Here is a 15,085-nt window from a genome sequence, read left to right as displayed (position 1 = left end):
AGGTCTATCATCCCCAACTCTCACACCCTCCAGAAATTCTCCCTCCCCACTAGACTCATGGGATTTTGCCTGACCTACTTTGGGCAGGGTATCTCAACCAACGAATTCCACCTCCTCCCTATATGTGGACTGGCAGCTCCGGAGAGCAACTCTTCATCTGTTTCATTTATATGATCACAGATGACATCTGACAGGCAGTGTTCTGTAAAAACAAAAGCTCAGCTGAATTCAAGGATAGCCTGGAATTCACCAGATTTCGAAGATTCACCAAATATATGGAGCGGCAGTTATTGTTCAATGGATCACAGCACAAAAGAGAAGTGTAGCATCCCACTTTCAGCCCCAAACTGGAAACTAAGTGGATGCCAATCTATTGGGGAAAAGCTGAACAGATTGTGAAATGTAAATATAATGTAGTAGTATTGCAGCAAAACAATAAATGTAAGGAAATCACAGAGACATGGAAAGTGCAAACTGATGTAAAGTAAGGAAAGTAGAACCAAGAGAATTATGCATCATGAACAGTAATGCTAAAAAAAAAATCCAACCATAAAAGGTATCAAATTTCAGAATAAATTCTAGAACTTTTTGGTTTCAGAGGACCAGTAATGAAACATTCTCCTTTAGTTAGAGAGGTGGTAGACTACAGGTAAGAAATATGATATATACTGTCAAACATAGTCAAATTTGGTTTTAACTCTTTCTATTGGCTGCTAGGTGGCACAAAGATAGAGTGCTGGGTCTGAAATCATCTTCCTGAGTTCAAATCTGGTTTCAGATACTTCCTATGTGACCCCTCCTATATTTTTTTAGGTTTTTGCTAGACAATGGGGTTAAGTGACTTGCCCAAGGCCACACAGCTAGGTAATTATTAAGTGTCTGAGACCTGAATTGAACCCAGGTACTCCTGACTCCAGGGCTGGTGCTTTATCCACTGCACCATCTAGCCACCCCTCCCCTCCTATCTTTTGCTTGAACTTTTAACCAATGAATGTTATACAAAATAGTAGATGCAGTATTAGCTTAATTGAACACAAAACCATGTTGCTAAATTCTCACTAAGAGTAAAAAAGCATGATGTCAATTTGCTTTACCAAATGATCATTAATGTATTCTTTTCTGTTGTTGTTTTGTCTTTGTTAGGTAATGGGATTAAGTGACTTGCTCCGGGTCATACAGCTAAGCAATTATTATGTCTAAGGCTGGATTTGAACTCAGAGCCAGTGCTCTATTCACTACATCACCTAACTGCCCCTCATTAATATATTCTTTTTTTTTTAGGATAATGAAAAGCATTACGATCCATATTGACACACAAAGGATTAGTAGCAGACTATGGTCAACAGCTCTACTTTAATGTCAGGAAGGAATGGGACCGGGTATATAGTGGTAGCATCAGAGTGATCCTGATGCATGGAAAGCCCGCCCAGACTAGGTCATACCCTATAGAGGTATCATTAAAAACACAAAAGTCCCAGACGAGATGGCCTATTATTTTTGAAAGTCATTTCAAACCTCAGATCAGATCCCATTGTCTTGCATTTTAACAACATTCAAACCTCAGAATAGAGAACTGCATTTGGCCAACAATTGACTGTTCTCTGGTGCCACCATAATGGGTTTAATCTAGCTTCCAATCCCAGAATATGAAGTCACTCCTTTTCACTGATCATGAGACCGTAATCCAAGATGAAATGAAGCTGCCTAGATAAACCAATATGGTTTCTTCCTTGAGGAAAAGTACGGAAGGTGGGTGAGTTCCTTCTATATAGGTGATACTCTTTTCTTCCCATCTCATTAGTTCCGGAGAAAGTTCCAGCAGAGAATAAATCTTCTTTGAAGATATTAGGTACGTACTCAGAAAAGATAAATCTTTTGAGATCCTAGGCCTAATTTAGCTGCCAAATGAGTTGATTGATGCCTTCACCTCGGTAGCCAGGTTTGCCCATTTCCTTGAGAAAGCCCACTCTATTCTTGGCAGCATGGCAAGCCACGGACAGTGGGAAAGGACACAGGAACCTCGAGACCTGAGAGAAATGCTCCCCCACTGAGCAGATTTCATGAATGATATCTTCCAGACAAATGATACCAAATTTCCCTAGATGCTCCTCAATTAGAGTATTATCTGTTAGGGAGACTTTCTTATTATTTATTCTGGCTTGTCCTCATTTCAGAATGAGTTCACGGACAGATTTTAGGTTAGGATATCCCCAAGCTACATAAGGCTCTATAATTCGAAGTTTCTTTAAGGAAACTGGGGTCATGTTAACAAGGACACCACCTATACATTTTCTTCAGACGAAGTTCCTCTATTGTATTTGTCACCTGGGTGCTCACTCCATTAATCCTCTCCATACAGACCACAAAGGCTAGACAATGTGTATTCTTTAGCACATAGCATCCAGGCTTCGAATCCAGACGTTTGAGACGAGCCACATCACTGACGATCCGATGGGATTCGTGAACAAATGATTCCAGCCGCCTGAATTTGAGCTGACTCCCTTTCTTTTGCTTCCCCTTTTCCAAAAGTGCCTGCTTAGCCTGAGTGGCTTTGAGTGCTTGGTAAGCTTTCCTCCTCTTCAGAAGATTCTCTGGAACCAAAGGAATCTTTTTTCTGGGTTCAGGCTCCGCCATCTTTCCTGCTCATTAATATATTCTTAACATGGCTACCTGAGTATGTTCTCCCAATGGTGGGAGATAAAACTACATTGGTTTGATTATTATGAAAATCCAAACTACAAATAAGTGTTCCTACTTTAGAAAAACTTAAGGCAATTAACAAATGGATCATATCCATCCATCCTAACCTTTATCCATTTAATCCTTTTTACCTCAGTTTCTTCATCTGTAAGATGAACTGGAGAGGGAAATGATAAACCATCCCAGTATCTCTGCCAAGAAAATCCAGATGGGATCATGATGAGTCAGGCACAGTGGAGAAATGACTGGGCGGCTAGGTAGCGCAGTGGATAAAGCACTGGCCCTGGAGTCAGGAGTACCTGGGTTCAAATCTGGTCTCAGACACTTAATAACCTAGCTGTGTGGCCTTGGGCAAGCCACTTAACCCCATTTGCCTTGCAAAAAAAAAAAAAAACTAAAAACAACTGTGTTATTTAATTATAAGGGAGGGTCATCTTGTAAGGCATTGATTGGTTATTGGGAAATGACAAAATAGTAAGAAGGTATCATGGTGCAGTGAAAAGTGTTTTGACATTGTTATCATGGGATCTTAATTTGAATTCTGTCTCTGACACTACCTATATGACCTTGGGCAAGTCACAATCATTCTGGGTCTTAACATTTTTGTTTTATTTTTTCATTTGTAAAATTAGTGGGTTGGATTAAATGATATCTATCCAGTTTTAAATCTATGAACCTATAGAGAAAAAAATAGCAACAGCAAAACATCTTTAAAAGAAATTCAGCATGCCAGAGTCCTGATCTCAGCATTGTCTGTGATGGTTTTATACATTCCCTCTTCTTTATAAACTCTAAGGAGTTGTTCAAGACCTTGAAGATTTGGTCTTAGATCATGAGAACTGGACTCAGTGCCAACTCATACCCAGGAGCAAAGATGGGAAAACACATTGTGAAACAAAAGAGAGCAGTCACATTAGTAGGAGAAGGGGAGGGAGAAAGTAAATGACTATAAAGACTGAACCAAAAATCTTGGTAAAGGGGTGGCTAGGTGGTGTAGTGGATAGAGCACCAGCCCTGGAATCAGGAGTGCCTGAGTCCAAATCTGGCCTTAGACACTTAGTAATTACCTAGCTGTGTGGCCTTGGACAAGTCACTTAATCCCATTGCCTTGCAAAAAAAAATAATCTTGGTAAAAAACCCTTTCATCCAGATCATCAATATCCCATTTTACAGATAGGGAATACTAACAAACTAGTATCTTTTAGTTTGAAGTTTAAAATTCTATCCATAATATCATAAAGCAGCCCTCCTCCACTTCCCCTTTATAAATTATACAGATAGATACAGAGGTAGAGATATAGAAATAGATAGCTAGATGACAGACAGACAGACAGACAGATGGATAGATATATAGATAGATACATAGATACAAGAGATATATTAGAAAAAAGAGACAACTGGTAATCTTGGACAAAATGACCTCATTTCTCTGGGTCACTGTTTCTGCATTTGTGCAATGAGGAATAATCAAAGTTCTAAAATACAAATTCTAAAATTCTATTAATTGAATGCATCATTACCATCCAGACATTTTATATGTATTACAAGCATACATAGCTAGGATCTAGAATTCACATAGCATAGAGACTCCATCATATATATATATATATATATATATATATATATATATATATATATATATATATTAAATGGACAAATACTAAATTAAATAGGTTCAGAAAAAACTTTCCATCCCTATCCCTAGTTGTCCAATTCAGGTTCCTTGAAGATAGGGGCAGTTTTGCTTTTGTTCCCATAATCTTATGCCCCTATCAACAATACCTGCCATTGTAGGCACTGAATAAATGACTAATTGAGTAGCAGATGAAAAATAAACATCATTCAATTCACATTAAGAAGATATGAGGAATAAATAATCCATTCTTCTGTTTTGTCATTCACTCCTCAAAATTACTTTATTGCTCATTTAATAATAATGGAGCAGAAATTATGCCAGGAACAAAAGAAACTAAAAGAAACTCCCAAATGAAGAAACTCCTTCTACCTATGAGTCAGCACATTTTTTGTAATTTATTAGAATCTTAGAGAATTTTCTAGAATCATGAGAGGTTACATGACTTGCCCAGGGTCTCACATAGTTACATAGTATGTGTCAGAGGCAGAACTTCAAAACAGCACTCCAACTAATATATAATAATGATAAATCATATTCATATTGTACTTCTAGATTTTCAAAGTATATTCAAAGTATATTTCAAAGTATTCTATCTCATTTGATCTTCACAATACTCTCACACAATAGATAAATGCTATTATTATACTCATTTCATAAATGAGGAACCTAGGGATGAGAACAGTTATGTGACTTGTCCCAAAGTCACATAATTCAGGAGTCTTAAATACAAAACTCCAATTTTTTGACTCCAAAGATAAGCACTCTATCCACTACTCTGATTTGTTTCTCTGAAGACTCAACTTTTCTAGGATGAGAATCCAACTGAAATAGTTCTGCAAACAGAGGATCAATTTCCTGATCCTAAATCAGGATTTAGGATTCTCTCATATGAAAGGTATCAGGCTCACAACACCCCTGACTGCAATCAGAACCAAATTGGTAAATATTTAATGAAAAATAAAAATATAGTGGAATGCAGATAATTCTAATAATTGATTTTCTAAGTCAATAAGCTACTGTAGGAATTCTTATAAATGGTTTAATAGTCTCATTTCTTTTTTTTTAATAGTCTCATTTCTATTTGAGTTTGACACTACTGCTCTTATACCTTAGATTGTGGCACGTGCTACCTGACTTTATGAAAATCCACTATTAATTTTCTAGCAATTCACAAAAAATTATCTTAAAATTATGCTTTGCATTGACATTAAGAAATACAAATAATAATCACCATGGATCAGGAGAATGGCAGTTTCCTTTTCTGATCTGTCAGACCAATGTGTTCAAGACCCCACTAGAACCTCCTTTAACTGCATGTGTTGGGTGAGTGGCAACATTTAATTGAACCTTATGTTGTGAGCAGGAGTCATTTTCACCAAAAAGGAGGAAAAATAAAAAGACCACACTTCAGAAACACCCCATTGCCTTCTGTTTCAGTACAGAATGTGGGACTTACAAAGCAACCTTTTGAAATGGTCTCTGCTATTTTCTGGTTTGCAAAATACAAAAAAGCCAGGGCATAATAGCACCATCTCTAGCCTGTCTAGCACTTTGGATTTCCAAAGCTCTTTCACATTCATTATGAGTCACCCTGGGAAGAGATGAGACAGATTTTTATCCCCATTTGAAAGAGTAGGATCTTTCCCCATGACAAGATACAGTAGGCATTATTCCCATTTGACAGATGAGAAAAATGAAACACAGAAAGGTTAAGTGATTTGCCCAAGGACACACAGTGAATAAGCTACAGAACCACAAGAAGAATCCAGCTCTCTCTGTTTGTCCAGTACTCTTTGTATAGCTATTCAATAGGCTTTTCCTATGGAGATGACAAGACCAGACCTTTGCACTTTGCACTATATACTCCAGAGAACTGACCAGCAAAATCCTAACTTGGGAAGCAAAACAATTAGGGAGTGGAGGAGAATATTTAGAATAGAAAAACATTCTTTGCTTTACAAAAGGATTTAGTAGAAGTACCTTCAGAATTCCCTATGTGAAATTAAAATATAATCCGATTTATAAGAATACAGTTTATACCCAATATTTTAGGTCACACATCTAATTCATACAGTGAATTATGCTTGTAAAGAAGGGTGGAATACCCCTGTTTTGCAGGGGATGAAGAAGAATCATAGGTAAGCAGATGCAGTGAGGTTTCTCTGTCAATCAGTGGCAATGTGTAACCCTAACAGGCCAAGAAATAAATGGCTAAGTAAGGGGACTGAATAAAGGACAGGTCCAGAAAGGACAGGGAACACGTTTGGCTTTATAATGACTCCTAAACTGGTTTCAAAAACACTTTTTTTCCTCAGTAGGATTCAAGGCTTTGAATACCTTCTTAAACTCAGGCATTATATGTCCTGGGCTAGTCTAGTCCCCAGAAGTCCATAGTCATTATCTGCTATTTCCTTTTTTCTAGTCCCTTCAGTAACTTCTTGGGGCATGCAGAAAAACATGGGATTATTTCATGCCTAAGAAGAGAAGAGAAGAATGTGGAAAGAACAAGTGGAATACTCTCCAGGAATGGGAGGACACCATGAAACAGAATGCAGTTCACTTGCTTCACATATAAAATGAGGGAATAAGAGCACATGTGCTCTTTAAGTTCCTTTTTGGAGCTCCTAGGAAAACGTTCCAGGTTTCTTCTATTTCTATGACATTCCTCAATATCACTCACAATTAGGAAAGAATGACCTGAATATTCTCTTTTCCTCCTCTAATCCACCCTAAGCCATTCATCAGTTTTCTTCATTACCTTCAACTTGCTTGTCACAAAGGGAAAAATATGTCAACATAAAGAAACTGTGATTTCTTCAGTCTTCGAAATTCATTTAAGAGGGAAATTTGTATTTTCCACTCTCTGATGGGATAGCATGGTGAAAACATGTTGAACTGATGACTGCATCTCTAATGTGCTTTCAAACCCACAGAAGGACATTTTGAAATAAAGGCTTCATGAATGCCAGAACCAATATAAGTATAGTCGGTGCCAATAAGCTACTATATAATTTAGTACAATGCTAAATAACCCTTGGGCAACAGCTTAAGTTTTCCTTTTAACAACATGAATCTTCAGAACTGAAAATACAAAGGGAAGATGGAATAGAAGGAAGAAACAAACTCTTTGGAGCCCTAAGGACTACTGAGAATTGTTATTAAGGTAATAATAATACATTTCTATTCCATATGCTGTCAGATGCAGTAAATTTGTTGGCTAGTTTTGCTGCACTATTAGGTTTTTCATCTTTGTTACAAATGGAGGGGAATATATTCAGAATTAATGTAATGTAAAAACAAAGGACATCAAGATATTTTAAAATATTTTAAGATAATACTGCAATATTTCTAAGGTATAAAAAGTGATTTACATGCATTATCTTATTTGATATAACAATACTGTGAGGTATTATTAGAATCATTAACACTTTCATTTTATAGAAAAGTAAACTGAAATTGAGAGATTAAACTTGCCCCATATCATTGACTATTCAATGTAGCAGGCAGAATTCAATACCAGTCTTTTGATTCCAAATTCAGTTTTTTTAACACTATATACCATGCTCCCTCTATGTTTTCACATATGAAAAGTGAACCAACAAAAATTCTTATCCAAGTATTACTTGCATAAAAGGGGAAGGGAGTGGAAATTTTGCATATCAAATTCTGACTCATTCAAAATTAACAAAATGTCCATTTGTAACAAATAAGTTGACCATGAGCACCTAATTTCCTCTGAACTATCCTACAACCAGCTAAAGTCACATATTCACAGAATCAGGCAAGTCAGAATGACATTAGAATTAAAATGGAATGCAAGGTAATCAACAAAGGGTTCAGTCAAACAGAGAGCATTTTCACTACTCATTTTCAAAAAACAACTCCTCTCACAGCTTCCATCTTAAATGGGTTCACGCATCTCTGAGCCTGCTGGCTCATCACCGCAGCAGGTTATATGTTAAGGAAGTGCCCATGGCAGCAGCATTAGGTATAGTGCATTTCTCAGCATAGGAACAAACTTATTATAAGACTACATGCTATCCTCTTCTCTCAAGTTATTTACCTCTCTATCTTATTGTTGATTTTACCTTACCAAACCTTTGCCTTGGTTTATTTTCACTCTCTCCTGCCTTCACTTCTACCCATGCCCTATTGAGCAAAGCTGGTAAAAATCACAAAACCATGCTGACTGAATCCATTACAAATTTATGTTACTTATTTCAATGCGGTCCTCACTGTGGCAAAGCAATCATTTTATTTTTGCCTATATAACTCACAGCCCACTGACCGCATCAGCTCTTCCAAATTATATCATCCTCCTCAAACCTCCCATCATTTCCCTACCCACCCATCCTGTCAGGTGAGAATCACACATTATTTTTCACTGAAAAAAATCAGACTGTTCACAGAGATCTACCTCTTTTGCCCTTCTCTTCTCAAACTACTTAGCTGCCTCTACCTCCTTCCCCTTGTCTAACATGAAAAAGTAACCTTATACTTTACAAAACAATTCTTATTACCTGCATAAATAAGCCCATTCTATTCTCAATTCCAAGTTCTCCACCACATTGCTCTTTCTATAATTCCTGCCTATGAATAGATCTAGGTCTCTCCCATCCTCAAAAAATCCTTCACTTCATCTTTACATTTCCAGTTGCTATTGTCCTTAAACTCTCCTACATTTTGTGATTGAACACTGAGAATACTATCTACCAAAGGTACCTTTACTTTCTCTTCTCACTCTCTTCTTTGTGAGGTCAATCAGATGTATGTTCTTATATCTTTGTGCTACACAAAAATGTAACCTCACAGACTCAGGATGGGATTCACACATTCTTTCCAGTTTTATTTTGATTCTCTGACTCTCTTCATATATAAATTTCTACCAAGTGACACTAAATGATACATCTGATTAAAGTAGGAGTGTGGGGGGTGGCTAGGTGGCGGTGTGGATAAAGCACCGGCCTTGGAGTCAGGAGTACCTGGGTTCAAATCCGGTCTCAGACACTTAATAATTACCTAGCTGTGTGGCCTTGGGCAAGCCACTTAATCCCATTTGCCTTGCAAAAACCTAAAAATAAATAAATAAAATTTTAAAAAAGTAGGAGAGTGCCTAATGGGAGAGACAGGAAGTAGCATGTTTCAGAGAAGTAAAACCCCCAACACCACTTTGATCATCATCTGTCCTCAGCAACTGACAAAGACAACCCAGGATCCTGAACTAAAGAGCCCTGGCATTGCAGTACCCCCTAATCTGTCAGATTTGCTTATAGTCCAGTCCTTGTAATGATAAGCATTTACATATGCTTATATGTGTGTATGTGTATATGTATGCATGTATATATGTATTCCAATTTGGCAGTCCTTTATAATCCCCTTTCTGGTCTTCTTATATCTCCTTACTTTTCATCACCCAGGACTTTCCATCTCCTAACTATATTTTTGCTGACTGTTCCCCTCTTCATATTCATCTTTTGTCCACTCTGACTTCTTTCAAATCTTAGCTAAAATTCTACCTTCTGCAAAAAAAAAAAATTACCAAACCTCCTTAATGCCTTCTCTTGTCTAATTTATCCTGTATATATTTTGCTTATAGAGTTACTTTCATTATTTCTCCTCCATTAGACTTTCAATTCCCTGCTAACAGTGATGCATTTTGCCTTTGTATTGTCAGTGCTTAGCAGAGTATCTGATCTCTAGTAGATACTTAATAAATTCTTATTGACATCCCCCCACCATTATCAACAACGTTCAGACAGCATCATATAAAAGTCATACCATGTCCTAACCACTACTACATAGTTCTTTCTAAAAATTTTCATTTCTTACTCTATGTTTTCCCATGCAACCTAATGAGTGACACCACCATCTACCAAGCTCTCATACATAATCTTGGAAGATGTAGCTCCAGGACATAAACCCCTTATAAATCCATCCCTTATTTTCAGTGGTGAGGATACTAAATATCAGGGCCAATCTCATTCAACCATTCAACTAAAATTTAAGTCTCCACAACAGATAAAACATTGTTAATAATAATTATATATATATATATATATATATATATATATATATCTTTATTTATCCTCAAGGAGTAGGAACAGTAAGCCCTTTTTAAATGAGTATAAAGTTTAACCAAATGTGATAAAAAATTTGACAAACAAATCAATTACTCTGAAACTTCAGAAGCAAAAAAAAATTACTTCTGCTTTATCAGTATATGTTTTGGTGGGTTTCCAGTGAAGGAAGTGGTGAATTGTGCCTTAAAGGATATAATTCTCTAAGACTACTTTATTTTGACTTCTCTGATCCTTTATATATGAACTTCTACCAAGTGACACTGAATGATGCATCTGGGTAAAGTATCAAGGTGCCTGGTGGGAGAGAAAAGGAAGTTTCCAAAAACATAAAATTACCACATCACCTTGACCATCATCTGCCCTCAACAAATGATAAAGATGACCCAGAATCCTGAAGCCAAAAACCTTGGAAAGCCGTACCCCCCACACACTATCGGACATGCTTTTAGCCCATCCCTTGCAATAATCATCAAGGAGAGAAGTGTCCTGAAGGGGCTCACCTTCTTCACCACTGCCACCTACAACACTGTTGACCAACTGCCACCAACATACAGATAAATACAGCAGAACCACAGACTACTGGTCTTGGGGTGTCAGCTACTCCTAAACTGGTGGTCTTGCTTCCAGCACAGCCCTCACAGATGTTATTTGGAGAAATATATGAGGAGAAGAAACTAGTTATTCTCACCAAATGCCAGTCACCTACTACTTAAAATTGGCAAGTCAGCTTAGTTTAAGTAGTGAGGTATTTTAAGGGAAAAACAAGACATTGCATGTTCTCTCTAGATCAAGACAGCATCTTCTCAGACCCTGGTGGAAGCAGCCTAGGATTCTGAACCCAAGAGTCATTGAAATAGAGATTTTTCCCAGCTGAGGATCCTTAGATAACATCTTGGGAACCAACTTTTATGGACTGGCAACTGGAAAAAGCCAGAAAAGAAAGTTTCTTGCCACCAATATCCTTGGAACTGTCAAATGATTTAATCTCAGAAACTGATAAGATTTAGAAATGGCATGAAAGAAGTGGAATTTACCGTGTGCTTTGCATTGCAACCTAAGAACCACAGGACCTTTCCATCTGATTTGCCACTGAAGCTTTTCACATGTTTTATCTCCTCCATTAGAATATGAACTCTCATCAGTTCAAGTATGATGTTCATCTATCAAGTGTGGGCCAATATATTACACCTATGCTCCCTGTAAACAATATTAACAGAGGAGGTTCTTTCCCCTGCAATGATGTGAATACAGTTCCATGGGAAAAGACAGTCCAGTAATTTTTTGCCTCTGTGCATGCTGCTTGCCAATGATAAGAAACTGAAACCACACAGGTAAAGAAAAATCAGAAGTTATCTAAGTCAATAGAGAATGTATCAAAAGGAATAGGATAGGCTACAGAAACAGGCAGGAGGACCTACCCAGTTGATACTTTGACTTCACAATTTTGTTAAACCCTCAGATGAAATTGTTTAGAAGAATTTTACATCATCCCATTTGACTCTCATGAGGTCACAGATTTAGAGCCTGAAGAAGAGACTTTAGACATAGCTTAATCCAAAGTACTATTTTTTATAGTTAAAGAATGTCCAGCCTACAGAGAGGAAGTAATTTTCCTAAGAGCTCATAGGCAATTAGTAACAGAGCCAGAATTCAAGCTTGTGCTCCCTTCTAATTTGAATAATTCTTATTGAAATGGAAGAAAGGGTAGAAAGGGAGGAAAACTAATTTTTATAAAGTAGCACTTTGAATTTTAGGTTAGAAGCAATGGAAGAATATCTACAATATATTGGAAAAGAAGATACAATGAATGCTGGCTTCCCACTATAATACTGCCAGCTCTATCAAATGAAATCAAAGACAGTAGGAATGACACTATAAACCCAAAAATATTTGTAGTAATCCTTTGTGGTAATGATATGTGCCTTATGAAGATGATGAAATCTATTTAGAAATGAAGAACTAGATAATTTCAAAATAGCACAGAAATATTTATATGAACTTATACAGAGTTAAGAAAACTTCAATATGGACTTGTAAGCTAAGTTGCATATTCAATCAAACTTTATCATTGTTCCTAGCACTGATCAATTCATCTGCCATATTTATCCTTTCTAAATTAAAGCCAACTGAATTTGGTTTAATGGGTTACCACTTACAGTTAACTTTCAATTGACAGCATTCCCTAGTCAGACTCTTCTGAAGAATACAGCATAACTATGTAAAAGCAGCACTTTATGGTGACCTAAACTGGTTCCTTCATAGCATTCAAACCTCTGAAATTTTCTTTACATTTAGAAGCCAGGTTGTTCCACAATTGGAATCTTTATCTCAGAGTAATATATATACATATATATATATATACATATATATATATACATATATATGTATATATATTTCACTGACTTTTAAACTTAGGGTACTGATCTGACATGGTTCCTGAGGTACTTAATATATGAAAAAAATAAATTGAAACTGGCAAAAATCCAAATCCTCTCTACTATCTGGGGTTACAAAACCCCCTTCCCAGAACTCCAGAGCTCTATGAATTCTATTTTCCAGAAACCTACCACTAAGAGCCAGAAAAGAGAAGAAGTCTGCCAATTCTATTGACTCTATCATTTTGCCAACTAACATTCCTCTCCTGGCCTCTAACCCAATGGGCCTTTGGATGACTGCTGGGAAATGTCTTTGACAGGTGGATGAGAAGGCTCAGCTTCCATTTATTCCTTGGCCTTTCAAGTTAGTACTCCCTTGTTGGCAGTAACTCCAGAATGGCTGTTCTGAAGTGGATTCATATCCACTAGGGAAAGGAGTGAGACCCATAACTCATTTGACAGAAGTAGCCAAAGAGCTGTCAGAGGGTGGTTCTTATGGCCTTGGGTCAGGTTTGAAGCAGTGACCTCAAGGAAGCAAACATGATTCACATCCGATTAAGAGTACCCTGAGCTAGGTGATGTTTCCCAGTGGAATCCAAAGATTCTTTGCTTCTTTTATATGGTGAGAGAAAAATAGTTTACAATCTTTATCAGGGCTGAGAGTCTACTAAAAATCATTTCTCAAATTTAGCAAAAAATAAATAAAATTCATTCAGCTATCACCATAAGTAAAAAAGGAAGAGATAACATACAGAATTCATCAAGGAATCCAAAGTGGCAGTCCATCTTAGATTTTTCAGTCTTCAATAGTATCACCAGTGGTTAGCAACAGGATCCTTAAGAAGACAGATACAAGTTAAATAAATATTGTGAGAAGCCCTACACATATGAGCAAAGAACACACTGGAGCTGAAAGAGCACTAGAATTCCACCCCAGAGACTTGTATTTAAAACCCACTTCTGACACCTGTGTGTCCCAGGGTAAGTCCTTTAACTTTTTTGAGGCATATAATACAATAATAATTATATTACCCACATGCCAGGACTATTTTGGGGAAAGTCTCTTATAAACTTCAATTGATTATAATTATAATGAATTTTCTCTTGTTCTTTGTTGGTGGTAATGGTGGTGATGGTAGTGTTGCTGTTGGTGTTATCTTGTAAAGGGGAAATTGAAGCTAAGGATCATGAATCTAGAGCTTAAAGGGAACCTAAAGATAGCCCAAGGCAACTGAGACTCAGAAAAATTAAATGACTTGCCCAAGATCATCTAGATTATAAATAACAAAGCTAGAACTCAAACCCAGATAATTTCCATTAAACCATCCAATCATACCTTTGGGATTCAGGATTTGTTTGCTGTTTTTTTTCTGACCCACTATAATATAAATAGCCCACATTTATATGGTACTTCAAGGGGTACGAGGGGGTAATCAGTGAGAATACCTCTGGGTTAATCTGTTTTCAAGACTCCTCAACAACCTTTGGAATCACTAGTCATCTTGACTTTTGTCTTCTCACTGAACTTCAACGTCTATGAAAGAGAATGAGTTGCAATTTCTTACACCCTTCCTCACTTAAATCTGATTCATTCTCAAATCAAGACATCACGTATCATTTATTTTGCTACAACATTGTAATGTCATTGTTCTTCTTTGAAAGGAAAAGATGAACAACACTTCAAGGGTAACAAAGTACTTTGAATACATTATATCACTAGTGAATGACCTTTCATGTCTGAGTTGTGGGATTGTTGAAGTTATGTTCCAGAAAAAGTCAAAAGCCACTTAGATAAATCAATGAGGATACTCAATTGGAAATGCCTGCCAAGGGATAGAGAAGCCCTAATGCAAAAAAATAGGTCAAAGTCAATGCTTAGGAGACATGATTAGGGACTTCTAATGAAAGTTTCCATAAAAGATATTCTCTTTGGGTTATGCCTTGAAAAAAATCAATGAAGAAGAATAGATGAAAAAGAGAGCACTCTACTGGTAAAATCAGCCACCTTAAAGCATAGCACAATAAAACAACAAACATTACTATATGTTTGTATGGGAGAGATGTAAAATTAGATAAAATACTGATCCTTTTTTTGAGGTTCACTTTCCAGAAGATGAATATATCATTCACAGTGAATACTCTAGTATACAATATTATGTGATTAAACACAGCCATAGAATTATAGTGTTAATCAAAGTCAGATTTGGAAAAGTCATCTTTTCACAGGGATCAGGAAAGACTTCATGGGGGAAGCATCATTTTATTTGAATTCGAAAGGAGAGAACAGAAATTTA

General features: G+C 36.8%; 1 pseudogene; it reads right to left on the bottom strand.

Annotated features, from left to right (window-relative positions):
* Positions 1–1,384: 1,384 nt before the first annotated feature.
* LOC141518441 (ribosomal protein uL30-like) lies at positions 1,385–2,913 on the bottom strand (annotated as a pseudogene).
* Positions 2,914–15,085: the final 12,172 nt, after the last annotated feature.

This window comes from Macrotis lagotis, chromosome 1 (genome assembly GCF_037893015.1).
Source record: "Macrotis lagotis isolate mMagLag1 chromosome 1, bilby.v1.9.chrom.fasta, whole genome shotgun sequence".
Lineage (NCBI taxonomy): Eukaryota > Metazoa > Chordata > Mammalia > Peramelemorphia > Peramelidae > Macrotis > Macrotis lagotis.
This window is presented reverse-complemented; position numbering and strand designations above follow the sequence as displayed.